Source organism: Gambusia affinis, linkage group LG05 (genome assembly GCF_019740435.1).
Source record: "Gambusia affinis linkage group LG05, SWU_Gaff_1.0, whole genome shotgun sequence".
In the NCBI taxonomy this organism is placed as follows: domain Eukaryota; kingdom Metazoa; phylum Chordata; class Actinopteri; order Cyprinodontiformes; family Poeciliidae; genus Gambusia; species Gambusia affinis.
Window position 1 is genome coordinate 2,742,623 of NC_057872.1, and position 27,020 is coordinate 2,769,642.

Below are 27,020 nucleotides of genomic sequence, written 5' to 3' on the forward strand. Positions count from 1 at the left end.
AATTGAAAAAGATTCTGTCATGTTGTATAATAAGTGGTAATAAGGAGTCAAAAACTACATTGTTCATTTATTAAAATAGAAGTGGAAGGTTTATTTTCCTTATCAGATATTTAAAAAAAATAATAATAAAAATGTAAACATTCAAACATAATACATGCATAAGTAGTCACACTCTTTATAAGACTCAGAACTGAGATCAGGTTCACCTGATAGGCATTTCTGGGACTTGACTGGAGTCCGGCTGGTAAAGCCAGTTGACTGAGGACCTCGGTCAGAAAGCTGATCAATACCCAATGGTCACATTTTCAATTGAGTTTATTGAACACTTGATCATCTCAAGACACTTTAAAAAACACATCAATTTAATTCAATAATACAGACATTACGAGTCAATTATATCCACTCCATATTTATTATAGTTATCAAACAGTAGGTGTGTTTCTGTTACAAATGTGCGCAAAACTTTATCAGTATTCTGCCAATGTAAAAAAAAAAACACAATTCTGCAGTTGCAGAGTTTCTGTTAAATACAAAACACATTTAAAATCACACATACATAAGTCAGTTCATGTGATATTTAAAAACCATGCAAAGTCATCCTCCTCCTACCACTTCTTGTCGTTGTCATCTTCTTTTTTGCCAGTAGTAACATCCAGCTGCTGATCACGTCACTCCCATGATGCAAAAAATGTTTCCACTGCAGTTTTGTAAAATACATTAATTTAAGTGTATCTAGCACAAAATCTTTAAATTAATTTTTTTTCTTTTTTTTTTAATTGGCGTGTCTCCAATAAGCTGCTTTATTTTTATAATTACAATTTTTGCAATTATATGGTCAGTGGAAATGCAGATAATGAAGTCAAGTTCAGTTTATAATTCATATTGGTTAAATAGTTTTCAATCAACATTTCAACAAAAATCAAAGCAAACTCGTGGCCGTTGTGTCAATTTCTATCAGAGTGAAAAAAGCATTTTTTTCCAACTGTGGAAATGACTTCAGGGTTTATTTCAGCCCAGCTCTCTTGGAGATCACTGATGTATTCCAGCAGGAAATGGCTGGGAGGAACCCTGGTGTTGTGAAGAAGCCGTCTCTGACACCTCAGCGGCCTGATTCACAACACCAGCTGACCCTCCCCACCCACCCGCCCACACAAGCCTTCACCACGGCGCTGTGAGATGAGGCAGAGGCAGTGTGATGAGAACTTCTCTCCACGGACAGAAACATAACACACACACACACGACACCTGCTGAACCAGGAAAGATTCTGTAACATTTGAAGCCATCTCCCCTCTGCAGTACAGTTCTGTCCAGGATTACCTTGTCCGTACACATAGCTGCAGCAGTACCCAGGTTGGAGCCTCAACAAATACTGGGACCAGTTTCCACGTCATTCACAGTCTCTCCACTGGGGGGCAGTTTGCACACAGGCGTTGCGCTTTCACATTTTACAGGCTGATGATCTGACATGAAACAGGTCACACACACGCACCTCGAGTTAACCTAAAGAAAAGACAAAAAAGGCAAATCAATTTAATCAGCAATTAAATGTTGGAAATATGTAATTTAGAATCTGCAGCAGTTCATCTTTTACAAAATTCCCAATTAAAAAAAAATCTTGCAGAGTTGCTCTGTGAAACAAAAGGCCCAGTCCATAAATGTAGCAGCGCTCAATTTGCTCATCTATTTATAAAGTGCTTTGGAATTGAGGACAGGGTTATGATGAAGCTGAGAATAACTTTGGTCTCACAGCAGCAAGTCCTAATCCACCTTGAAGCAGCCCCGCTGAGTGGGAACACTCCAATCATGTCAGAAAAACTAGGTTTGTAGCAAGTGGAGATTTAGTAAAACTGTAACCCTGGACCCCTGGGAGGCCTAAGATCTGGTTTCTACCAATTGAAATCTGGCATGATCCCTCTGATTGTACACTCAGCAGGAAAACATGATTTTAAATGATACCACAATTAATGATGTTCAAGGTAAAGTAGTAAACAACTGCTGGTTTAATGAATGGTACTGACAAACATAGAGTTTGGTTTTATTAGTTATTCATAGGAGTGGTGGTAATTCATGTGTTTATTTTACTCTTATAGCAATAATAATAATAATAATTTTATTTATTTCAAATCATTAATAATAAACATGCCCCAAGGATAGATACTCCACACCTTCCCACAGCCCATAGATCTGTGGTAGGATGGCTCCTGTGCAACAAATCTAATTGTAAAATTTCATCACTCCTAAATATTCCAGTCAACTGTCAGCTGTGTTATAAGAAAATGGAAGTGTTTGGGAACGACAGCAACTCAGTCATAAAGTGGTAGGTCATGTAAACTGATGGAGCGGGATCAGTGGATTCCGAAGCACATAGTGTGAAGAGGTCACCAGGTTCTGCAGAGTCAGTCACTACAGATCTCCAAACTTCATGTGGCCTTCAGATTGTCTCCATCTGGCAATAGGAACAGGATGCCATTTAGGTTCATATTGGAATCAAGGGCATCTCACCCGGAACGTAGCTGGAGATAGGCACCAGCAACCCTCCCGACCCCATTAGGGACAAGAGTGAACAGAAAATGGATGGATGGATGGATATGAATCAAGGTGAGCAAATACTTTTGGCAATAATATATAGATGGCATTTAACAGGCTATTATCACCACTATCACCAACAAAGCGGGACACTGGTGGAAACAAGGACATTTTCCCGGGCCTCTTTTTTTTCTCCATTGGATTTCTCTCTCTCTCTCTCTCTCTCCCACACACACACATGCACATCCACACATAAAATGCTCTTATAATTGCCATATCTTGTGTCATTATGATTATCATTATCATCTTATTTTGACTTTTAAATTTGTCTAATTTTACCTGCATAATTCACAACCTGGCCAAATTTTATTAATTTGCATCAAAACCATCAAAGTTATGAAAAACAGAGAGAAACATGGCCAGGCATAAAAAACAGCGTGATCTCCAGCTTCAGATACAGTTTCATAAGGCATGAAGAATCACCGTATGTACCTTTATGGTTCTATGAGGACTAGAGGCATGCCTCCAGCACTGTGACCCCTCTGCAGCTCTGTTGATTAAACCTTCACACTGGGCCAGCTTGAATAATGAAGTTGCCAGTAACTGTGTCAGAGTGCTTTGCTGGGCTGTAGGTGGGAGCAGCTGATTAGCAGCAGCGTACACAATGTTCTGCAGGCCTGGTATTGAAGCTAGGTTTTAAGCTTTGCCTTTTCTCACTCCATTAGTCATCAGTTTGTCCTTTTCCCTGACCGGTGATGGACAGGTCAAGCCTTTACTAATTCTTCTGAAAGCTGCCGTGGCACACTTCACATAATATCCAGGCAACACATTCCTGCTAATCCCCTTTCATCAGGTTCACTGGCCTTTCTGGTCTATCTAATTGCAACAAAGCCCACATGAGGGCTTTTGTGCCAACAAAAAGTTCTTTTATGGTTTCAATTAAACGCTTGGACTGGCTCAGCGGAGACTCCTGGCTGACCGCCAATGTCCTTCAGACAAAGAATGTCATGCACATAATGAATGGAAACACTTGAGTGAAGGAGAGGTGGAAGAGGTGCAGAAAGTGGTGGGGGGGAAATAACCCAGCCAGCCACTCTGCTTAGCAGGGGTCTCAAACTCCAGTCCTCGAGGGCCGCTGTCCTGCAGTTTTTAGATGTGCCACAGGTACAAAACACTGGAATGAAATGGCTTAATTACCTCCTCCTTGTGTAGATCAGTTCTCCAGAGCGTTGCTAATGACCTAATTATTCTATTCAGGTGTGGTGCAGCAGAGGAACATCTAAAAGTTGCAGGACACCGGCCCTCAAGGACTGGAGTTTGACACCCCTGGCTTACAGTTTAGCTGATTTCACAAGCACTTTTAGAGAGCTGAAAGATTTGAAGTAACAATCAAAACTAGCCTGAGGGAGGAGGTGGAGGGAGCGTGTGCATGTTGTCGTCTACTTCAGGGTTTCAGTAGTAACATTCAGCTGTTGACCATGTGAAAAAAAGTGTTTCCATTGCAGCTTTGCAAAATGTATCTATTTTGGTACAGCTGAAGAACTACCTCATCCCAACAATTTTTTTCTCAAAACGTGAGTTTTTACAGAATTGGCATGTTTTTATTAAGCAAAATTATTTCAGCTTTTCCTGTTCTATGGTTAATGGAAATGCAGCTACTGATGGGCAAATGACTACTGATTCCAGTCAGAGTTAAAAGCTCAACACACCCCAGGATCTAAAAGGAACTCAACATCATTTCAGTGTGAGGTTTGTGGTTGTTCATTATTCTTGTCATCAGAACATCTCAGTTATGAGTTCTGGACCTTTGCAGCATGTTGTTCATTTTCTTTTTTGGTTATGCTGATGTAGATTAGCTGCTGTGTTGGGGATCATTGACCTAATGATGACCACAAGGCCTCATCTGTCAAGCAGATTGGCTTCATATTAGACACCAGGCTGTTTTTGGTGAACAGAAGTCAACTTAACTCTAACATAGTCCAGTAGCTGTGGAACAAGTTCAAATAACCTCCCCTCCACCTCTGTGCTCCACTCGTTTTAAAAGCATGGCCTTTTATTTTTTGCTGTCTGGTGGTTTACTCAGATCCAAAGCTTTCCCCTTCAACACTTTAAGCCAAGACATGCTGGATGCTCTCCCCCTCACTGTTCTGTTATGAACTTGACGTGTTTAGTATGCCAAGTGAGAACTCTCAGAAAAAGCTCTTTGGTTTTTTTGTTTCCTTTTTTTTTTTTTTTTTGCAATTTCTTTAAACTCTCAGTCTGACCTTGCAGCCCTTTTGCTGAGACGAGCCTTCCTCGAAAGATTGGCAGCCGTCTAGATGCTTTCCACATGGGAATAATATTTCTCTGTAAAGCCTCAACAGCTCCAGAGGATGTAGAGGATTTACATCCTTTCTAAGCAGCAAGTACTGCGCCTACGATGTGGGCACATCCACTGGTCACAGCAATCTTCAGCATCATTCTGAGTAAATTACAACCATCACTAATAAGAGAAATCAAGGTAGAGTTGCTTTAAATCTTCAAAGAAATGAGGAGGAAGGGTCAAGAAGATGAAGTAACATAAAAGTGTTCCCAAACATGTGGTGGTCAGAGGTGACCTGAGATATGAGGAAGTGGAAGGAGAGGAAGAGATGGAAGAGGAAGAGCATCACACCAATGCGAGGAGAAAGAGTATCTGCAGCATTACCTCCATCTGAGCGGTCACATGGTGTTTCAGTTATGACTGGACATTATGTTACATCTGGTTTCAGCACAAAAAATATTTGCAAATGCTCTAAGAGTCACTGCTCAGCTTTACACAATGAAATATTTTCAATAACTACATGTAAGACAATCACACAGACAATCAGACGGTATAGATTTTTTTTACATTTTCCCTAAGCTGATGTTTTACAAAGCAAACAATGTTTAAACCTGTTCATATTTATCATCTCTAAATTAACGGCACAACCTTAAAAATCGTGTCAGCATTTTTCTATTAAAAAATTAAAACTGGCTGTTTTATTTCATAAGTTAATGAAGTTCAGATTCACAGCCTAACTGACTGGGCCTTCAGGCGTCTAACTGGAAACAAAAGCAGACAAACAGACCACAGAGGCTTACTGCAGTGCATGCATCTTTATTTAGGAGCTCTCCAGTTTAATATCCCTGCGCCTGACTTTGATTACATAAACACATATATATTTCTCATATGCGGCCGTCTCACAGTACCTCAAGCAATAACATTTTGTTGTCAAGAGAGTTTTACGGTCCCAGTCTGTTCCACTGGGAACAAAGTGCTGCAGTAAAGCCAGCTGCTGTCTGTCTGATTCTCTGATTCTTTTCTCCTGATTAGACACCCCCCGACCCTCACACCCTCCAATAATATTTTGCTTAGCAGACACCTCAGGCATGATGAGAAAAACGTGTTCTCACTAAGAGGATTACGATTATCTCCTACATGAAAAATCTAGGACACGGTAAATAGTTTTGTTGCGATAAAACTTGGTCATTGTTTGGTCATTGAGTTCAGATATTCATTTATATTTCTGTTTTCTTTTTATTTTATTTGAATCCTAAAGCTTGTATGTATGTATGGATTCATTTAAGTTCATAGTTGAATTCTGGTGAGTGCATGCTGACCAATATACTGTGACCAATGCACTTTGTGCAGAGGGTCGTCTTATTTGATAGGCACCTCTATGGAAAGTCTCGTGGGACAAACATGCTTGAAGATTTCATGGGATTTTTGTGTGTGTACAACAAGCAAACCACGTGTAAAATATTGCCCCCCCCATTCTAATATAATGGCCTAAGACATTCATTGTCAAAAAAAATATATTTTTGCCTCTATCATCTTTTGGCAAGAAAAGAGGTGGTGATGTTTTTTTTCCTCCAAAATAACTGTCCATTATTTTAGGTGATTTTTATGTTTGACTTTTGGGCGTCAAAATTTCAGCCGCATAAACTAAGTGTTAACAGCACTTCAACATTTACATTTATAAAAGCTTTAAACGGACATCTAATACAATAATCTGTTAATATCTGAAGTGTTACTGCAATATCAAATATATTTACTAATGAAGCAGATGGTTATTCGAAGGGAAGCACTCCTTCTCTGCTAACCTGCTTTAGCCATGATCAGAAACAGGTTTACGCATTACTACCATAGAAGGTAATATCTACTGTCTTCCCGAATTCTGCTTTTGGAAGTACAACCAATCAGCAGCAAGGAAAATAAATGCAGGTCCTGGATTGGCTTTCTGTTGATAGAATGTCAATAGAATTGCGTCTGGGTGCTTCATTGTTCCAACCTGCATTTTCTTTCAAACATATTAGATATGCTCCATGAAAAGTTCTGTATGCCAACTTGGGAAAGTGAACAGTTCAATATGTATACCAAGAGGTATGTTTTTGTATTATTCTTTGTATATAATATGCAGTAATATGAATTATTTTGGCAAGCCTTTCCCTAGTCTCTACAGGTTGTGATGATTCTGCGCAGTTAGAGCCGAGGCTCTCTCAGGAACATAGACACAGTATTTTCAATATCATGCAACTTTATTCTGAAACAGTAAATCATTTAAAACCATTTGAAACCTCATACCTCCTCCTCTTTGTGTTGTTAGAAAGTTACACACTCTCTTCACATCTCTGTCGAAGGCGTCCATCTTTTCAGCTTCTTCCAACGCCCCGCTGTTTCTCCACTCTGCAGAGAGACAGAAAAAGATGAGAGCCCAAAGGCAGCTGAGCATTTTCTAATGGAGGTCCTGGTCGTTTTATGCAGATCAGACACCAGCTTCAATGATTTATCATTCTTCTCACAGGCTGAGGGCGACAAGGAAGGAGGCTGTCACTGCATTCAGTCACTCATCAGCTTTTCAGAATATTTGCTCTGCCTGCTAAATCAATTTTTGTTCATCATATTTAACTTGTTCAAAATATTTTTTTCCCCTGGTTTGAGGGGTTTTTTGAGTTTTTTCCACTGATTACTCTGAAATGAAGGTGATAAACACTGTGGAGGTTCTGACTGACAGGAATGTGCTGCAGTTTATGCGGAGACAGACAGAAACGCTGAGCAATAGGCAGATGGCCAGATTGAATCCAGCATTTTCGGGCCCAGAATGAACTGCAGCCTTATCGCAGGAAGTGCAGCTGGCTGGCGAGCGATGATGCTATACAGCGGCCTGTCTGCCAATCTGATGCCTGTCTAGATTTCCAAAGCGAGCGGGGCTTGGAGGCAGCACAGCAGAGGAAACATTACATTTTCATATGGAAATATTCAAGAAAGCCCAAGTGATGTGGCATGGTTACTTTTGTAGCAACAGACTCTGATCGGATGGTTTAAACCCATTTATGTCTTTGTTCAAACAGTCAAGATGCTAAAGGTGAAAATCACAAGTTATACTTTTACCATAAATTTTCAAAAAACTTAAGAATGAATTACACAGGGTGCTGTGGTGGCTCAGGGGTTAAGAACAACCCACATATGGAGGCCTTAGTCCTCGATTCTCGGCCTGGTGACTTTTCCCATATGTCTTCCCTGTCTCTCATTACCTAACTTTCTATTCTGAGCACTAGAGCCAAATAAAATAAAAGATATTACTCGAAACATGTTTCCACTGCTAGGGTGGAATCCAGCAAGTTTACCCCTCCATCACTCCTGAGACCAAAGAGATCCAGCATATAGACAGACCCCAACTACCATTCCGTCAAAACAGGTTCTGTTTTTATTTCCTAATAAATAAGCCAGATATAACAAATTTCAAGTACAAAGCTGTCCTTTTATTACCAACAAGGAAAAAGTCAAATCCACAAGAACAATATAAAATTTATTTCTGCTACATCTTAATCAATCCCTTATATAAATTTCAATTAATTATTTAAATTCAAATTTAACTAAAAAAAAATACTTTTTCAAATAAATGTTGCTGTAACTCAAACTAGTTCCAAGCAACGCAACGGCCCTCGACTCACCTCCATATAGACTTTGAATGTAAACCAGATGCTCCTGATGCTCAAAACGCGTTTGGTGTGAACGCACCATTATACGTCCAGTATCACTTTAAGACCGTCGTATTAGGACCAAAGGCTGGTCCTAATAAGATGGCCTCATTGCTTTAGTTTAAGGGTAAGATGTGAATTAAGTTTTAGGTAGGGTTAAGAATAGACTAGTATAGGGTTGGAGTTAGGGAAAATGAGTGGGTTAGGCAAAATAGCAGCTACTAAAATGAAGGGAAATAATGCTAAGTCCTAATATGGGTCAAATAGTTTTGACAAACTTGTATAGCATTTTGTTTTCTAAATCATTCTTCAAATAACCAATGATGATATAGTGTTAGGATGTTTTCCTGCTAATTGCATAGCTGCAGTACATTAGTAGTCTAACGCGTTGAATGTGCTGAGACACATTCAGCGCAATAAAAACCAATCAGAACCAAAGGTTTGCCTTTTGGTTCTGATTGGTTGTTTCTAGACTGCAGCAGAGTCAGAGGAATTTTCACAGATTCTCTGTTTCATATTTTACTGTCAGACACTTTAAACAAATATTCATCCGTCCATCATTTAACACACTTATCCTTGCGCACACACATTCACACCTTAGGAAAATTTAGAGAGACCAATTAATCAATTAATTATCTAGAAATTTTACTTGATCAGCTCTTGTATAAGTAAGTTTCAATGATGTTTCTTATGCTCTTTTGAACTCTGAAACTGATCTTGTGTTTTCTCCATTGATTTTGGAGTCAGGAATTTTATTTGGGTCTAGGCCTGTGTCTGGTTTTATTTCCTAAATTTGTATAAAGCCTCAAATTTCCAGTTTTAATGCTCAGTTTTAGCAAAACCTGGATTTGGATAGTGATCTAGATCACGGCTGACTCCATGGGTGGGCAATGCCCCCCAATGCCCACCCATGCCGCCGGGCTTAGAGGAGACACAGCAAACGTGGAAGAAAATGTAACAATAATAACTGAAAGGAAACTAACACTGCACATCACCCTAAATATGCAGTTATATTCATTAAAGCAACATGAGTTGATGGAAGACAGATGGCGATAACTTCAGGTCCTGGTCTTGGAAAAACAACTGTTAAAAGCGTCTGCAGACTTGAGGTTCACCTTGCATAGGAGAACCACTGAATACACTGCCGGAGATGCAGGGATATAAGTTAGATCAAAGCTGATTCATGTGTTAGAATGGCCTCGTCAAAGTCCAGACCTAAGTCTAAATAAGATATTTAAATAAAACTTATAAATCAATGCTGGAAAATGATCTCGATAAAATCCGACCGATCTGATAGGCAGAACAAAAAGACGTAGAGACTCATCGGAAAGGGAGTGAAAAATTCTGAAAAACATGAATGATCTTCCTTGCATTTCACAGTTATGGTCTGCTAAATGTTTGTCTGCTGTGTAAAATAGTAGAATACACTGAGGCTTTGGGTTGCAAAGTGAAAATAATATTTTCAAAGTTCACTGGCTGCGAGTACTTTTATAGGGATCTGCAGAAAGCAATAAGTATCGCTTCTATAGCTGAAGGTTGTGCGACTGAAGTCAAATGGAACAGAGTTTGAAGAAGAAAAAAAAGCTATTACGCTTTTCCTCCTGGATTTTCTTTGAGATGAGAGCTGCCTTGACTTTAGTGCAGAAGAGGAGACTTTGGAGTTTAATTAGTTTGTAAAGTGTTGCAGGGCGTGCCAGCCCTGAAGCGGGGTCCCCATGGCAGGCCAACAACAGCCTGCTCATTAGGAGAAGGCACTGGGCTGGATCTGCAGCTCTGCATGGGCTGCTAGCCGAGTCTCTGCGGCATAGAGGGACACACGTGAAAACTGGAGCAACATGAGCAGAACACACACACACACACGAGAAGAAATCCAACAACCCCAGGAAATCTGTGACAGCAAGGAGTGGATCCAGCAGATGCTTACGTTTGTCACAGCCTGATGTCCCTCACTGTTATCTGTCCAAAGCTCGCTGCCCTGAAGGACCGCCATGAAACTGTTAATGCCACCACCTGTCTGTCATGGTGCAGAGGTGGTGTATACCCTGAACTGGTCGCCTGTCCATCCACGGTCCATCACAGGCCAACACAAGAACAAGTTTTAGCCCACTCAGCCGGACAGTGGGAGGAAATCATAGAGAAATATTGTATGAACATGAACGAAAGACCCTGGACTAGATCTGGGCAAGAAAGTAAATGGAAGAAAAAAAATTACAGTCTCTATAGGAGAGGGGCTGTAGAGACACCTACAGCCCTCCAGAGCTACTGACACCAGGACACACAGTGGGTATATCCAAATTTTCCATCGCAGTCTGAAAAGCCCAGTTCCGACCTTTTCACCCTGCAAAAAGTCAGATTTTGCCACTTCTGAATGTGGAACTAAATCAGATATATATTTGATTGCATCAAATATGATGTGAACGGTCGCATCATGTTTCACCTGACTATTATGCCATTCAGATAATGATTTTACACCAGAAGAATTCAGACGTGGTAAATCTGGATAATAAACAATGGCTGAAAGTTATAATTATAAAATTATGAAAGAAGTGTGTGTCAGTGGACAGCATCCCATCACAATCTACCACTTTTGGCTCTGACTAAATCACCCAAACAGACTTCTCTACAGAAGCTGCATGCAGCCAATGATCCACTGAAGGCCATCTCTACTAGTCGTCTTTTCTTTTTATTACGTCCATCATCCTATTATGAATTAAATAATCCTGTCAACTCTGATTGCTGAATAAACTTTAAACCTGATGTGTAGACTCATTTTTTTATTACTTCTGTAAACAATGTGGGACATCTATGTTTTTTTTTCTGTGCCTGCAGGTCACATTGGGATCATAAATCGTCCACACAGCAGTCTGATATTAGTCAAAACAAAACAAAGCAAAAATCAGACTTCAGCAAAAACTGGGACGTGAGCATTAAGACCTGCTGTGTGAACGTAGCCTTGCTGCATTTCTGCTCCAATCAAACTACTGAACCACATCTTCAGCATGTCATCAGGTTTGGCAACGATCTGGTAAGGGGAGCAAAGCCCTGACAGAGCACTGCAGCGTTCCGACCGGCGCTGCCTGGACCTCCCAGGCACCTTGTGGCCCAGTGGCCTGTCAGACAGCAGCAGGGCGAGGCTCGTTTCATGATGCTCGATGTTATTTTGCAGCCGCAGAGAGAGGCTGCAAAAATACAAGGACTATACAATGGAACTTTGACAAGCCTGGCGTGCCACAGCTGCTCCGAAGCAACTGTCTCCCCCTCCGACAGCCGTGAGGACGGGGGGAGCCACGCAGGGAGGCAGGCGGGGATGCAGGGAGCAAGATGGAGGAGAGAGAGTTGAAGAGGTGGAGGAAGAATGAAGCAAAGAATTAAAAAAAGGAAGACGCAGATGTCTTGTGCACACAAATACACAAACATGTCATGTCTTGCTCTGTGGGGTTCCATCATCCTCGCCTCCACTCCCACCATCTTCCTCTGTTTGCACCAGCAGCACATTGAGCTGTCATCCACAGAGCCAGAGCTGCCAAATGACCGGCTCCTGTTGGGTTGTTGCTTCGCCCAATTACCTCCGGGGGAAACACACAACATGTGTGTACACCGTCATAAACACTCATTAGGTCTGGTGACTACCTCTACCATAACCTCTGTAATAAGGAAAGCACAAATTTCTCCATATGAATCCTACTTTAGCGCTGATAGAAAACTGTAATCAGATTATTATGACTTCATTAAAGAAGCCATATTATGTAGAATCATTGTTTTGGAGTTTTGCATCAGGTTATAATGTTATTCCCCTCATCAAAAACATACCTGGACTGTTGCCTTCATTATTTCATGCATGTTTGAGAAATCCTATAATATCCATGGCAACCATTGAGATGTGCTAAATGCGTGGGTGGACCTAGCCCTGCCTTTGAGACACAGCCTCACAGAGCAGCTCCTTTACTTAACTCCTTCAGACTAGCCAGCAGCATTTAGCAAACACCTGGTGGAACTGGGCAACTGCTGAGCTCGTTATAGGAGCTACTTCTCAGTGAAAAGCCTTATTATTAAGAGTCTGTCTTGCTTTACTGCTGATTCTCATGACAGAATGTGGAAACTTACTTTGAATTGTAACAGATAATGTCCCCATTTCCCAATCTGAAGCTTTATAATTGCACCATGACTTTGTTTTGCAAAGTCTTTTCAAGTAGTATGAACAACAACAACGTAAAAAAGAGAGGGGTAAATAAAATAAAATAAAATAAAATAAAATAAAATAAGTGTCTGGTTTTGAAAAACTACAAATTAGAATAAGCAGCACTCCAATAATACTAAAAGGTTTTACTATGACTTGTTTAATTTACATGCCATCTTCAGTTTATTGCAGATATCTGACAATGTGTCTATATGGAGATTAAAGGGCATCTGAGCCAATCACAATCAAGCTGGGCAATCAGCCCCAAAAAGAGACATCTGTGATGAATTAGTGAAGTAAAAACAATAATATACAACACATTTAGCTGAAATGCATCCTACTTTTGACCTTAATAAACCTTTGAATATTTTTGGAGAGCTGCTTATTCCCATTGTTAGACTTTAGCCCCCCAGCTAACTCAGTCCTTTCACAGAAAACAGCAAAATCATCTTAAACAAGAACAGAGTTAATGGGAAATGCAGCCTTGATGTGTGACATTGTGTACCAACTTGGGAAAATTAAAAAGATCTCATCTGATGATTATGCTTTCTATGTAAAAAAATAAAATAAAATCTTAAAAACCATTCATATCTAAATATTGCTTATTTGTGACATTCTAAATGTATTTAACTTAGGCTCTGTCCACACTGCCTCAGATATACTAGCATGTATATATAGATATACAGTCATACTAGCAAAATTGTAATCAGGTATTCAATGCTATTATTTTGTACAATTTTGAAACTTTTTTTTTCATATTTAAAAGTTACTTTTATGTAGAAACGTCCTGTTGTTTTGGATTTCAGGTTGGCATTTGGTTGTTTCCAGATGTAAATCACAAGGTGGGTCATTACAGGAGGAAATTACTTTGTTTTAGAGACATGCAGTATTTGAATCAACTGACAGCGGACGATTTGCAATGTTACGCTAAAATATGGTTGGATTCCTTAAATCTAGCAATTCCAGCAGAATTGCTAGATTTGGGTTTCTATAGCCAAAACATCCAAGATAAAACAAAGATTAAATTATCTTGAAAAGGTTGGGGTAAGGACCTACAGTTGTGTATTTTTGTTATTTGTTTGTCTAATCATTTATTAATTATTTTTAACTACTACCACACTGGTTCAACAAAAACAGTTCCTATATAACTGACTGTCTGGCCCCATCTTGTGGATGGTAGGTAGACCCCTGGAGGTTTGCTACATCAATATTTTTTCATAATGTAATAAGTATGAAAACCTTAAGAAACAGATGGAGTATTATTCATATTGTAATTTGGTAATACAACCACAGCATCATTTGAAAGGTTAGGCTTTCCTGTTCATGCGAATTGACCAAAAGTACTTTATTCTTTTATTGTATTATTTTTGCTTTAAAGACAAATTTCTGAACAAGAACAAATATGGGAGGCAGCTGAGCCATAAGACCAACTAGGTCTTATGGCTGAGAAGCAAGTCTTCTCATCATCTTCCCCTGTCCATTCTTCTGAATATGGTTAATCTACTGGCCTACTTCAATCCCTGTTCATTTACTTTGTCCTGTAAAAAGCAACTACCTCCATCCTGCTTTGTTCCAACCTTGGGGGAGGAGATGATTCCTCAGTTCAAAGGAAGTAAATTATTCAGTTTTTTACAGTTATTTGATCATCACTTTCAGCTAAATTAAAGGATTATAATGTAATAATGTATTCAGTGGCTTGAAGGAAGGAAGGTTGAAAACTGATAAACATGACTGATAAACTGGCTGAACAGCTTGTGTTAATTTGAAAACCGTAAATACCATTACGTTTACTCCTACTTCGTGTTTTTCTGCATTTCAAATGTACTTTGTTGCTATTCTCATGTTAGTTTCACCAGAGAGCAACTCCCAGGCACCAGGCAGTCGTGCAGAAAGAGCGCTGGACCACAGCTACAGAATCTACAGACTGACCTGGAGAACTAGATGCAGTTGTTTCAAACTTCAACACAGTCCGCGCCTCCAGCCAGCCATTGTTTCTCAACATCCGAAGGTCCAGACCTTCCGGACGAGGCAAAGCGTAGAACAAGAGGCTGGACTTCACCAGGTTAGAAAACATCCATTCACACCTCACAACTCTTCACCCCCTCCTAAGATCCACAGAAGAACTCCCCTCTTCCCTCTGACCCTCTGCCTGCACTACAGATACGGTCTGTACTTGTATAGCACTTCATCTGCACCAGAGGACCCCAAAGTGCTTCACACCGCATTCAGCCATTCATCCGTACACACACTGATAGTGGTAAGCTACTGGGCAGTAGCCACAGCCGTCCTGGTTCAGTTTGACAGAGGCGAGGTTGCCATGCACCGGCGCCACCGGGCTGTCTGACCACCAGACCAAGCAGGTGAGGAGGGGGTTCTAGTGTCTTACCCAAGAACTGGGGTTGTTACGGAAACATCTGACTTTCCAAGTCAGAATTCACAAAATGCTGCAGTTGGCTTTTATTCAACCTGAAACCTGCAATTTTCAACTTCTGAGCGTGAAACGGACCATCATGCCAGTTCATGTATGGCTGCAATGGTATTAAATCGCAGTAGGATGTTGTGTTTCTGTAGGCAGGAAAAAGGAAGAGCAGTTTTCTTACCTCTCAGCTGACTTCAGTCCGGTAACCTTATGGCTGACAGCTGACCTGTGGGATCAGAACAGACGTCAGTCAATCATTTCATTTCATTTTTTATTTATTTAAACAAAGTTAAAAAAGTAACATGTACACATATTGACATAACATGTACACATATTGACATAGAGAAAAGAATTTGAGTGGTTCAAAGGGAATACGATGAAGTAAAAGCTTTTATATTCCTATCCATAATACACCTAATATGACTATATACCACTTACTCTACTAAATTACATCTGTTGTATTGAAATGTGTATAAAATTCAACTGCATAGTTTTGAACTATACAGGATCTTACTATATGCCATCCATTCCATATAAGGAAAATAATCTGCCTTTAAAATACTGGACTGCCATTTATATCTCCAGAGTTTTTGAGAAATATGACAGATTTCTATGATGTAATAATGTTTGACATGTATGCTTAATATGTGTGAGTGCCGTCTGTCTGCGCTGCCTCTGTCTCTCTCTGAGGCGTTGATGATGTCCGCTCTGCGTTGATAATAAGCTCATTAATCATGCCTCTATGATGATCAGCATTGATTAGCTCGGGGATGAAGCAGCCGCTGCTCTGAATCAGAGATAGCAAAGACAGGGAGTGTTCAGCAGCTGAATGCTGGAGGGGGCCGGATGAAATCAGCTTGTTTTTCTTGGGAGAGGAGACGGTTATCAGCGGGAGCGTCAGGAGGACATGCGTCCGTACAGAAAAATACTCACATGTTATTGCTGTTTAAAGATGCAGGAATGATGGCAATCAGTTCAGGACTGAAACCACATTTTAAATTCAGCAGCTCATAGAAAGACTGATAGCAAGCTGAGGTTTTCCTTCATGCTAACCATCAGTAACCCGACCATTCTTCAGCCTGTTGGAGCGGATCGTCTCCCTCCCTGCCTCTAGTTCTGCTAAAAATAAAAAGGCAACATATTTTTCCCACTCTTTGCCCAGTTGCCTCTTTTCTCCTGCATGCTGCTGAATGAGCTGCATAAGGGTTACACACAGCTGGACTATTGTCAGTTAAATCCTGAACTGAACTTGGTTTTGTTTCCATTGAAATGCATTCATTTGGACCTAAACTAAACCTTGTTGCAGATATCTTCATAAAACTAAATCCCAATTAAGGTTCATGGAAAAGTCTGATCATAATTTACACTCTTTTCACTTTTTCTGTTGTGAGTTCTTAACAGATCATTTTCAGTTGAGTTGTGTCTGTTTGTTCCCAGCGATGGATGGAAGTCACACAGCGATCATGTGACCCGTCACACATTAGCAGGCCGGAGCAGCTCCTCATGGCACAATGAGAACAGTTTACTCATACTTTATGGGCTCAGACTGATTTGTGTGTTAATATTAGTGCACAATATCAGGAAAACACTACGTTTGTAATGTTGAAAATATTACAGAAAAAATGCGTCAATAAATAAAAAAAATCCCAATCAGGCCAATGCAAATATATACAGCTAAAAACGTTTTTAACCAATTGACATGGTTTTAATTGAAAATGTTGCATCAAGCTAAAGCTGAATATAAATTCATTTTTACGCGTCACAGTTTTAAAAATGACACAATATTCCTATATCGCCTGAGCAAAAGCATTTAAAGTTCCGTCCATCCGTAGTGTGGTATGAAATGAGGCCGGATACACAGCAGGTAGAGGTGTGTTATGATCACGTGGATGTGTGCTGGCTTCATGGTGAACGCTGCGCTTTGCATTACAACAGCCTCACCTCCTTCAGGAGAAACGAGGATAAAAAATGAGGGCAGGCCCAAATAAGAATGGAGGCTCCTGGGGTCCGCTCACAAATCCCTCAGCAGTGAAGGACGCATGTCCTCGCTGTTCTGCTGAAGCTACTTGACTGAGGCGGATCGAGCCACACTGATACAACTTCATGTTTCTGTCCTTATTAGAAAGACGGGATGGCTTCCATTTATGTACGTGGCTTAACTCAAACTCTAGCCTTATCTTTGCCTTTACGTTCTCCGGTGTAAGAAGACACTCAGCAGTAAGAAAATGTTACAGCAATGCTTCTTAACCTAGTTAATAATGTAGCACAGGCATTAGCAGCCATTACAATCTAAAGAGCCATTTCTGCTCTTAAACATGCCAAAAAGGTTTTATGCAGGGACAGAAAAAAATTAAAATAAAACTGATCATGAATTTTAAATCTCTGCCACTTAAAATGTCAACTATGGTTATTATTGGTTTAAAACAACGAGGGGAAAAAAAACCAACAGACAGAATGTAAAAGTGGTCTTGAATTATTGATAGAAAATTACCAACAGTAGCCTGTTGATAATAGCCTGCAGCCTAAGCAAAAGCATGGCCTTTATATCCTTACTGTCAGTCTGTTCTATGCATCCCTCTGTTAAAACCCATCCAACAGGTTTAACCAGCCTCGTTAGGATGTTTATGTGTTAAACCTCTGCTCTACACCACACCAACTGACCTCCATGAAAAAGTCTTACTGTTGCAAAAAAAAAAATTACTGATGGTACTGTTTAAGCGAGCGTCTCTCAACTTCTAAATGTTCTGGAGCCGTAATCCAGGAGGGTAAAGAAATGGATTTGTGATTTTTTTTTTTTCTTCACCCCGTTTTTAGAGAGCAGGTTCTGCTGATGTTCTCAGTGGAAGCTGCACCTGGGTCACCACTGCTCTCCTCTCAGCTCCAGCAAACAAGGCCAGCAGAGAAAGACAGAAAACAATGGAGGGGAAGACGGCCTGCCAAGACCAAATGCACACACACGGCCAGCCCCCCCCACACACACACACACACTTTTTTATCACAACCCCGCAAGCACACAAACACACACATCCTCTGATAAAAGCCACTAGCAAAGTCTGTCACTCAGCTAATGTTGCGTTTTATCAGGTTTTAACACACCTGCCATCCTCAGCTGGAATTAAAGCCTCACCTCTCCCTCTCCCTCGCCTCCAGACTCACTCTTCCTCTATCTCTAAGTAGCTCTGCGCAGTGTGCTGGATTAGGCTCTGTGGTAATAACTTGCATAGTGAAAAGTGCAAGACTGGGGCTTCCTTATGTGCACAGTAAAATGCTCTCTGTAGCTCAGGAATGAAGCGTTGTCTGTCCTTGTTAGATTTATTTGCATAACCACCAATCCTGCGAGCCCTACATCTGTGCAGTATTTTGTCAGCTCAGTGCCAGGAACTGTTTTAAACATTGTTCTTCTCAGAGTGCTGTGGTCCTTGCTTTCTGTGGCAGATTGGAAAATGATGACATTTCACAGTCAGCCGTGTCTCTTTTTGCACAGCACTGCCCTAAATTCCTTGTTATGCGACTTAAAGTGTGTAATCTGTCAACCGCACATTCCCACAGAAACTGTTACTGGAATTAAAAAAAAAAATCCAACTGAAATACAGTTCTGTGAGAAGTTATAAGCACAGTTAAGGATTTCTTCTGTCCTTGCTTTTTGTGTTCACAACTAAACGTTTCAGTTCAGCTACTCTTAGCTTGAACATAAAACAGCGAAACGTGGTGGTGGTAGCGTGATGGCCTGGGGCCGCCTCACTCATTCTCTAGCAGAAAAATCTGAAGGAGAATTTGGGACCCTAAGCTCAACCTCTCTTATGTTCTGGAAAAAGGCAATGATCCAAATCCGTGAAGCTGAGGAAGTCAAAACTCCTCCACCAAGACTCATCAGCAGTTAACCCAATAGCAATAAAGAAGAGAGAAAGGGAGAAGCTGTGGTCAGCTCTCTGACCAGAACTACATAACATTAACTTGTGGTGTGAACTGTATTTTTCCTTTGGATTTAAAAAAAAGTTCAGGTGTGGCTATTGAAAGCAGCTCCTGGAATTTCTTGTATTTTTAACATTTCTAGTCCAGCAGTTGCTGCGTTTCCATTAACCATACAATTGCGTAATTAGGAAAAACAGAAATAAATGTGCTTTATTAAAAGAAACAACCTTTTCAATAAAACATTTTCAGCTATATAGGAACAGATGGATTTTGCAAAACTACAGTGGAATCACTATTTTTTTTGCATCATGCCAGTTTGAACACAGCAGCAACACGCTTATTTGTGGGCTCATTATATGTCAAGTTTGTCATTTGAACATGTTGAATCCATAACTCTCCTGTAAAATCTGGAACTATTTCCCCAAAACGCCGCCTAAATATGCGAGCCCGAGTAGGCGGGCCTTGCTGCTCCAACGCATGAATAACAACACTATGTTTCCTCTGACATTAGCACAATATTTAAACATTTTTGGGGACATTTGCCATGGGAAAGCAACCAGTGTGCAAGTGTGTCTGAATGCCAAGTGAGGCTCAACAAATTTATTTTCACAAGTGGAGCATTACGGCATTCGATATGACGCTCCACTTGAAATATATCTAAAACTTTGGTAAAAATGGCTTCGAGGAAAGAAAGAGGAAAGGTGGAGGAAAAAACTTTAAAGGAAAAGAAGGGAAAGAGAGAAAGGAGGATACAGAGAATACAAGTCTGCCTCTAAACCTGCAAAAAGAGAGAAAAAATGTTTTTGTTTTTTTATGACAAACCACTGAAACAAATAACATATCATGCATAAATATATCAGTAACTACAAAGTCACTGAAAAGAATGTGATACAAGTCAATGCGAGATCTTTTTAGTGGCAACTCCAGCCCAACGTAGAATGTAAAACAGGAAACAGCTCCTGGATTCTAACAAAGAGGAAACTGAAGAAACAAAGAGATTCATGGTTCCTGGAATTGGAGATACTCTCTGTTCTGTTAGAAGCGCAGATATTTAAAGTTGATCATTTTGTTATTTCAGCACAAGATCCAGCTGTCACTCTCCCTCATGCTCACACTGTACCCTGTAGTTAAGCTCTGACTGATCACATCAGAAACATTCAGTCCTGTCTGAACACTGCTCCTGCACTAAACAGAGCTCTGCATAGGTTCAAAAATTCAAGAATTCATATGCGGCAAACCTTTCTTTTCCCACCCACGGCGTTCCCTTCAGGACGGATTTTAGAGCACAACACCGGAACAAAATCAAAATCTCTGCTGATACGTGTGTGCGCGCGCTCAGCCTAATGAATCACGTCGCGTCTGGGAAAATATTCCAGCGACAGTCGAGTCACACTACCTCAGGATGAGCAATCTCAAAGTGAGCCGATGTGCTTTCTAGAGTCAACATGTTCCCTTTTGTCTGAGCAGGAACAAAGGTCTCCCACAGCGGCTGCTGAACGCTGCTTCATCTTATCTGCTCCTAACATGTAGGACCAAAGACTTTCCCTCCTCTGGGCACACACACAGGGAAAGATGCAATTTAACCAAAAGGCTTTGTTTTACTCCAGCACTGCTCTGTAGCAAGGCATGAAGTGTAGCTGCAGCCAATCACAAGTGGTCCTGATGAGAGGCAGCATGGGTGTGTGTGTGTGTGTGTGAGTGTGTGAGGGGGGGGTTGCCCTAGTAAAGTGTGGATGCCTTTGTGTGCAGCTATGTGTCAAACAAAGGGCCGCTACGCCTGCCTGTCCACACAGCTAGGGTGGGGGTGGGGGGGCAACCAGCCGTGTGAAAATATTCCACACCGACTGTCTCTCCTCCTCCTGACACTCTGTTCCTTTCTGCTCTTTTTCAGACATGTTCACCTCTTCTCCATGAGTCTGTCCCTGACAGTCCCCCTCCCCTCCATCACCTTTCCATTTCAGCCCATCTGACAGCCCCCAGCACTCACCCAGGACCAGATGTTAGCCGGCAAGGCATCCTAATAGAAAGTTTACCTCCCAGTATTGCTCTTGTGTGCGTGCATGTGTGTGTGAGAGAGAGAAAGAGAGAGAGAGTGAGAGACAAGCGTGGGAAGACAATGAAAAATGGAAGGTGTATCCTCGGGGAGCAGTTTGACAAATAGGGACCGAGGATACATCATCTCAGAGGGGCTTGTTGCAGCCGACAGCTGATATACAGACACTCATCACAGCGACACATGAACAGTAGGTGTGGATGATGGAGTTACGACCAACCCTTCATCGTTTAAATGTACTCAATCCCGATCAGTCGTCCTGACAGCGAAAGTGCTCAAAGTGGATGAAAGATTAGCGGACAAAGAAGAACGAGCGCAGACCCCAACATTCAAACATCCAGCTGATCAAAACTGAAATCTGTTCCATAAAACATCTGAGTAAAGGAATCTGGAGACAAAGACAAGGAAAAGGGGGCTTACCTTTCACTTCCTCTGCTGCATGTGACAGTCTGCCGCTCTTTAAACACACACATACATGGATACACACACACACACACACACACCCACACGTGATGTCTTACACACACACTGAGCACGAGGGGGGAGAAACGAGAACTCATCATTGTTCTCGTAACTCCTCCCACATGGAAACGTAGCTCTGTCTGGATGACTATTTCAAGAGTCCTTCAATATGTAGGAGTAGTACTCCTCACACACACACACACACGCACGCACACACACAATCCCTTTTCTCCAGGAATTCCATCACATCCACACTCTTCTCCCACTCCTAAAGACGCTGAGTGTACAGTCACACTGACAGGGAGGGATCATGTGAAGCGCGTGATGTACAATGCGTGCGTGTGTGTGAGAGAGAGCGGCGGTGCTGCTCTGCTGTCTGCTCTTCATCAGCCAATTGGTGCGAAGCATGCATGGAGATGGGACACACCGCTTTATGTCAAACCAGAGCTGCTGAAAAAACAGAAATATCTAATAATTTCTCTTATCCTTCACAAATTTTGCAAATTTTGCATCGCAACTTTCCTGCAAATCTGACCAATCACTGCAACTCAGCTGAACATTGACCAATCGCCTTATCCCCCTTCTAAATTACACTTCCTGTTTCACAAAGTCTCTTGAAAGTCAAACCTGCAAGATGAAAGGCTGGGTAAGCGGTGACATTTTTGGCAAAAAACATTTTGAGATGTTCCGTAGAATTTGTTTATACTATGTGAACAGTTCTCATTAACATAAATGACTAATGTGAAATTCGTCTTTTGCACTTTGACAACTCCTCGGGACACGATTTGATTTGTATTAAAGCGTTATTTGTGAGTTCCTTCTTCAAATAACACTTTAATACAGATCAAATCATTAACTACGTCAAAATTCCACCTTTTTCTGGAAGGCAATGGCCAGCAATTTCAATTATTTTATGAAACCTTGTCATGGCAAAAATAAATCTTAAAAAACTTAAAAGAGTTTTTAGTGGTCAGTATGAAAACACTAATATTTACAATCATAATCATTTATTAGTTTTTTTTTTTCTTCACTCTGGAATTTATTTTAAATTTAATTTAAAAAAAATAACTTAAAATGCTGTATTTTTTTCTACATTATTATTAAATATATTTTCCTCTCTCTAGCTTCTCCTTTGCATTGTTTATATCTTATTTATCTCCATATGTTTTCCGAGTTTCACCGTTTATAAAGCTTTAACCATTTCATAATGTGAAAGGAAAAAATATTCTTAAGCATAAAGTCGAGAAATAGTCAAAGACCCTCAGAATTACTGTGCAGTAAATGTAACTGAACAGTAATTCTGCAGTGTCTGTAGAAACTGTGCTCTAAATATTGACATAATCTTAAGCTACCTAACAATGAGCAGCTGCAGCTTCTTAAAGATCGAGAAATTAGTTTTGGAAAGAAAAAGTATCTATTAGCTGCGCTCCAGTCAGCAGGATAGTTGGCACTCACACACATTGTTTTGGACTCCCTCCAATAGAAGCAACTATCTCTGGATTCCTCCAGCACCTGAGCTCACCTTTTACAGTTAAACATCATCATCATGTTCGTTTGAAAAGTCAACATGGCCCCGATGTGCTTCACTTACTCTTCTTGACATTTGAATAAGTCTTAATTAGATGATGCGTAATTAAAGACAAACACAAAGAAAGTCACTCTTATAAGTAAAACCCTGGAGTAAAACCAAAGTCTCCATGTTAACCTCATACACTATATTGCCGAAAGCTTTTGCTCACCCATCCAAATGATCAGTCACTTCCATGGCCACAGCTGAATAAAATTAAGCACCTAATCATGCAGACTGTTTTTACAATCATATATGAAAGACTGGCTCGCTCTCAGGATCTCAGTGAATTCCAACGTGGAACTGTGATAGAATGCCACCTGAGCAACAAATAAAGTGACGAAATTTCCTCGCTCCTAAACATCCCACAGTCAACTGTCAGCTGCATTTTAAGAAAATGCAACTCAGCCATAAAGTGGTAGGCCATGTAAACTGACGGAGCGGGGTCAGCGGATGCTGAAGCACATAGTGTGAAGAGTTCTGCAGAGTCAGTCACTACAGATCTCCAAACTTCATGTGGCCTTCAGATTAGCTCTAGAATAGTGCACAGAGAGCTTCATGGAGCTCCATAGTGACCAGTTGCATCCCAGCCATACATCAGCAAGTGCAACGAAAAGCATCAGATGCAGTGGTGCAAAGCCGCCGTCATTGGATTCTAGAGCAGTGGAGGCGTGTTTTCTGAAGTTGTGCTTCTCCACCTGGCAATCTGATGGACCAATCCAGCTGTGGCGGTTGCCATGAGAATGGTACTTGTCCGACTGCACTATGCCAAGTATAAAGTTTGGTGGAGGTGCATAATGGTGTGGGGTTGTTTTTCAGGAACTTGACTTGGTCCCTTAGTTCCAGTGAAAGGAACTCTGAATGCTCCAACATACCAAGACATTTTAGACAATCCCATTCTCCCAATTGTGTGGGAACAGTTTGGAGCTGGATCGCACCAGAGTAACAAAGCAATATCCATAAAGACATGGATGACAGGCTCTGGTGTGGATGAACTCGATTGGCCTGCACACAGTCCTGAACTAAATCTGGTAGAAAACCTATGAATTAGAGCGGAGACTGAGAGCAGGCCTTCTCATCCTCCACCCTCCATCCATTTGTGACCTCACAAATGTGCTCCTCGAAAAATAGTTAAAAATCCCAATAAACACTCCTAAACCTTGTGGACAGACTTCACAGAAGAGTTGAAGCTGTTCTAGCTGCAGAGAGTGGACCAACGTCAAATTGAATCCTATGGATTAGAAATAGTATGTCACTTAAGTTCATATGTGAGTCAAGGCAGGTGAGCAAATACTTTTGGCAATATAGTGTATTTCCTGGTTGATTTAAGGAAAGAGTTGCATAGTCTACAGGATTAAAATCTATCTAAATGTCTTTATTATTGCTTAGAAGGATAACAGATTGCAGTGTCCTCTCTGCGATCAGCAGAGGTTTAGAAACACGTGTTTGATAGAGTGAACATGTCCCTATGCGGGACTCAGATTTCTGCTGAATAGGAGCAGCCATCAGCTCTGTGGTGTGATGATCGGTCCTGCATATATTAAACACTGCAGCAATATTCCACCTGAAAATGTTTTTATTATCACGATGTTATTTCAAACTGCTTATTAACTTTTGGAGACAAATGTCCCGTCTGTCTTTACAGGCCAGATAACTTCTTACAAACAAAAAAATCTTCTTTTATTTTCTCTGATCATTTTTCGCTCTGAATTCTGGAATGAATCAAAATACTCAGCTCTGTAGAAAAATATTGTTTTGTTTACCTCCATATTTTCTTTTTAAACAAGTTTAAAAAGTTGAATGTACAAAATGTCCTAATCTACGTCAGATTGTTTTTTTTTCCTTTGAAGAAAGTCGTGTGTTTTTCTCAAAGACAAATCTGTTTACAGATGTGAAACAAATAAAAACATTTAATACATATTTTTTTTATCACCTGAAGATTGGGCTTTCACTAGGATAAATTAAAGATATAAATTAAATTAATTATTTTTTATATTATTCCTTAAAAACGCTGCTATGATTAGGAGTAAAATAAATAAATATATTAAAGTATTTTTTTCTTACTTTTGTGACAGAGGTGTCTTTAACACCCCTTAACATCCAGGTGATATTCTTCCATTGTATTTTCCTCGCTCCTAAATATTGTAATATTAAAATTCTGTGAAATAATTGAAGAAATGCACTTATATAGTTAGTTTTAATTTTAGATATGACTGTCAGCATGTTGAAATTGTTCAATTTCAACAATTAAAATTGTTGAAATGAACAATTTTAATTCATTTTTAAATGATAAAAAGTAAATAATAAATGAGAGTTTATGTTTGTATTTTATTTTATTTTATTATTTGAAGAATAATAATTAAAAGGATTTTTTTCTTCTTAGAAATGGGATTGTCATCAGTGGTAAAACCAATAATATATATATATATATGTTACATAGTATTTGGAATAAATATTCAAATACATTATGTTGTGCATCACAAAATGTTCTTAAAATTTAAGGTCATTTTGTGAAAAGATAAAGAAAGGCTGAAACAAGAGACGAGGTTTCACCAGAAGGATATATGAGCAGAATCTGACGTAAGAAACGTGACTGGACAAGATCTTAAATATATACGTGTAGTGAAATAGAATTTATTTATAATACTAAACAATAAAAACAAAAACCTGTACAAAACCTTTTCTCCTGAAATGATAAAGTTCACCTTAAAGCTGCGGAATGTAACTTCTACAGAAAAAAATATTTGTTTTACATATTTGTTGAATTTCTCACTATGTCATAACAGTTTGTTATGAGACAGGTAACCTGTGAAAAGATCTCTCTTCCACCTCGTCGCTGAAGAAATGCGCCGCTCCTGACCAAAAACAACCAATCAGAGCTAGGAGGCGGGGCTTAGCACTGTCAATAATGGCCGTGTGTCCGTTGCTTTCAACCTCCCACCCTGAATGCTCAAGCTAATAAGTATGGTCACCGATGACGGCGGAGAAGCCGTTTTCCTGTAAAGGTAAGTTGCTTCTCCACCATTAGCACACTCTGGGGTGGGAGGTTGTGAGCGATGCACAAACGACCACGATTGACAGTGCTAAGCCCCGCCTCCTGGCTCTGATTGGTTGTTTCTAGATAGCACTGGGAGAAGGGGGAGGAGCTTGATTTGTTCACAGATTATCTTTCTCATATCAGACTATGACAGTGAAAAAAAATATGCGAAATGCATTTTCTTAATATAAAGTTACATACTAGAAGAAAAAATAAAACAGAAAATGAAAGTTACATACTACAGCTTTAACATAAACATTTTTTTTAGCAGATACGTTTGAATCAAAGACAAAAATACGCAAAGCAACATATGCAGCTATTATCAGAAACTGTGGTGGATTGTGGAGTGTAAAATCAAAGCCATCCGTGTGACTCGCCTCAATGATCACAGTAAATGAGTAAGGATTGTGAAAAAGCAACAAAGCCAAAGAATAGCAAAATGACTAAAATTAAAGACATTTTCTCTGTTACAATTTCAGTTTGAACGCACCTGATTTGGCAGAACTGTGTTTCCTCAGTCCAAAGCCGCACCCAGAGGCCCTTACAGGCCCCAGCGCTACAGGCGCACGCTGTTTGATTCTGTTTTCAAGGCAAATAGACGAGCAGTGAGCGTCGTGGTGTGAAACGCGCAGCAGCTCCCGGCCTGGTGGAGCTGCTGCGTTCTCTCTGCAGATACCCGGTGCAGGCGGCCTGATGTGGGTGGCGCCTCTCCGCCTCGTGGATACATGAGACGGATGAGAAAGCGTTCAGACCAGCACATTGAATTACTGCTGATCAAACAGAACTAATTCAATCGGAGGCGATCCTTGTCCTCCGTTTCAATCACGGCTCATCCTCAAGTCATTCTGGGATTTTCTTGCTGCTGACAGCCTCTCATGTTCCCA

The 27,020-nt window shown here is 40.4% G+C and overlaps 1 long non-coding RNA gene across 1 annotated transcript; it reads right to left on the reverse strand.

Annotated features, from left to right (window-relative positions):
- Nucleotides 1–56: 56 nt before the first annotated feature.
- On the reverse strand, nucleotides 57–27,020 carry LOC122830913. The gene is made up of 4 exons (XR_006370614.1): nucleotides 26,627–27,020; nucleotides 15,287–15,331; nucleotides 7,113–7,214; nucleotides 57–1,501 (listed from the first exon to the last, which is right to left on the reverse strand). It is a non-coding gene; the product is annotated as an uncharacterized LOC122830913 (long non-coding RNA).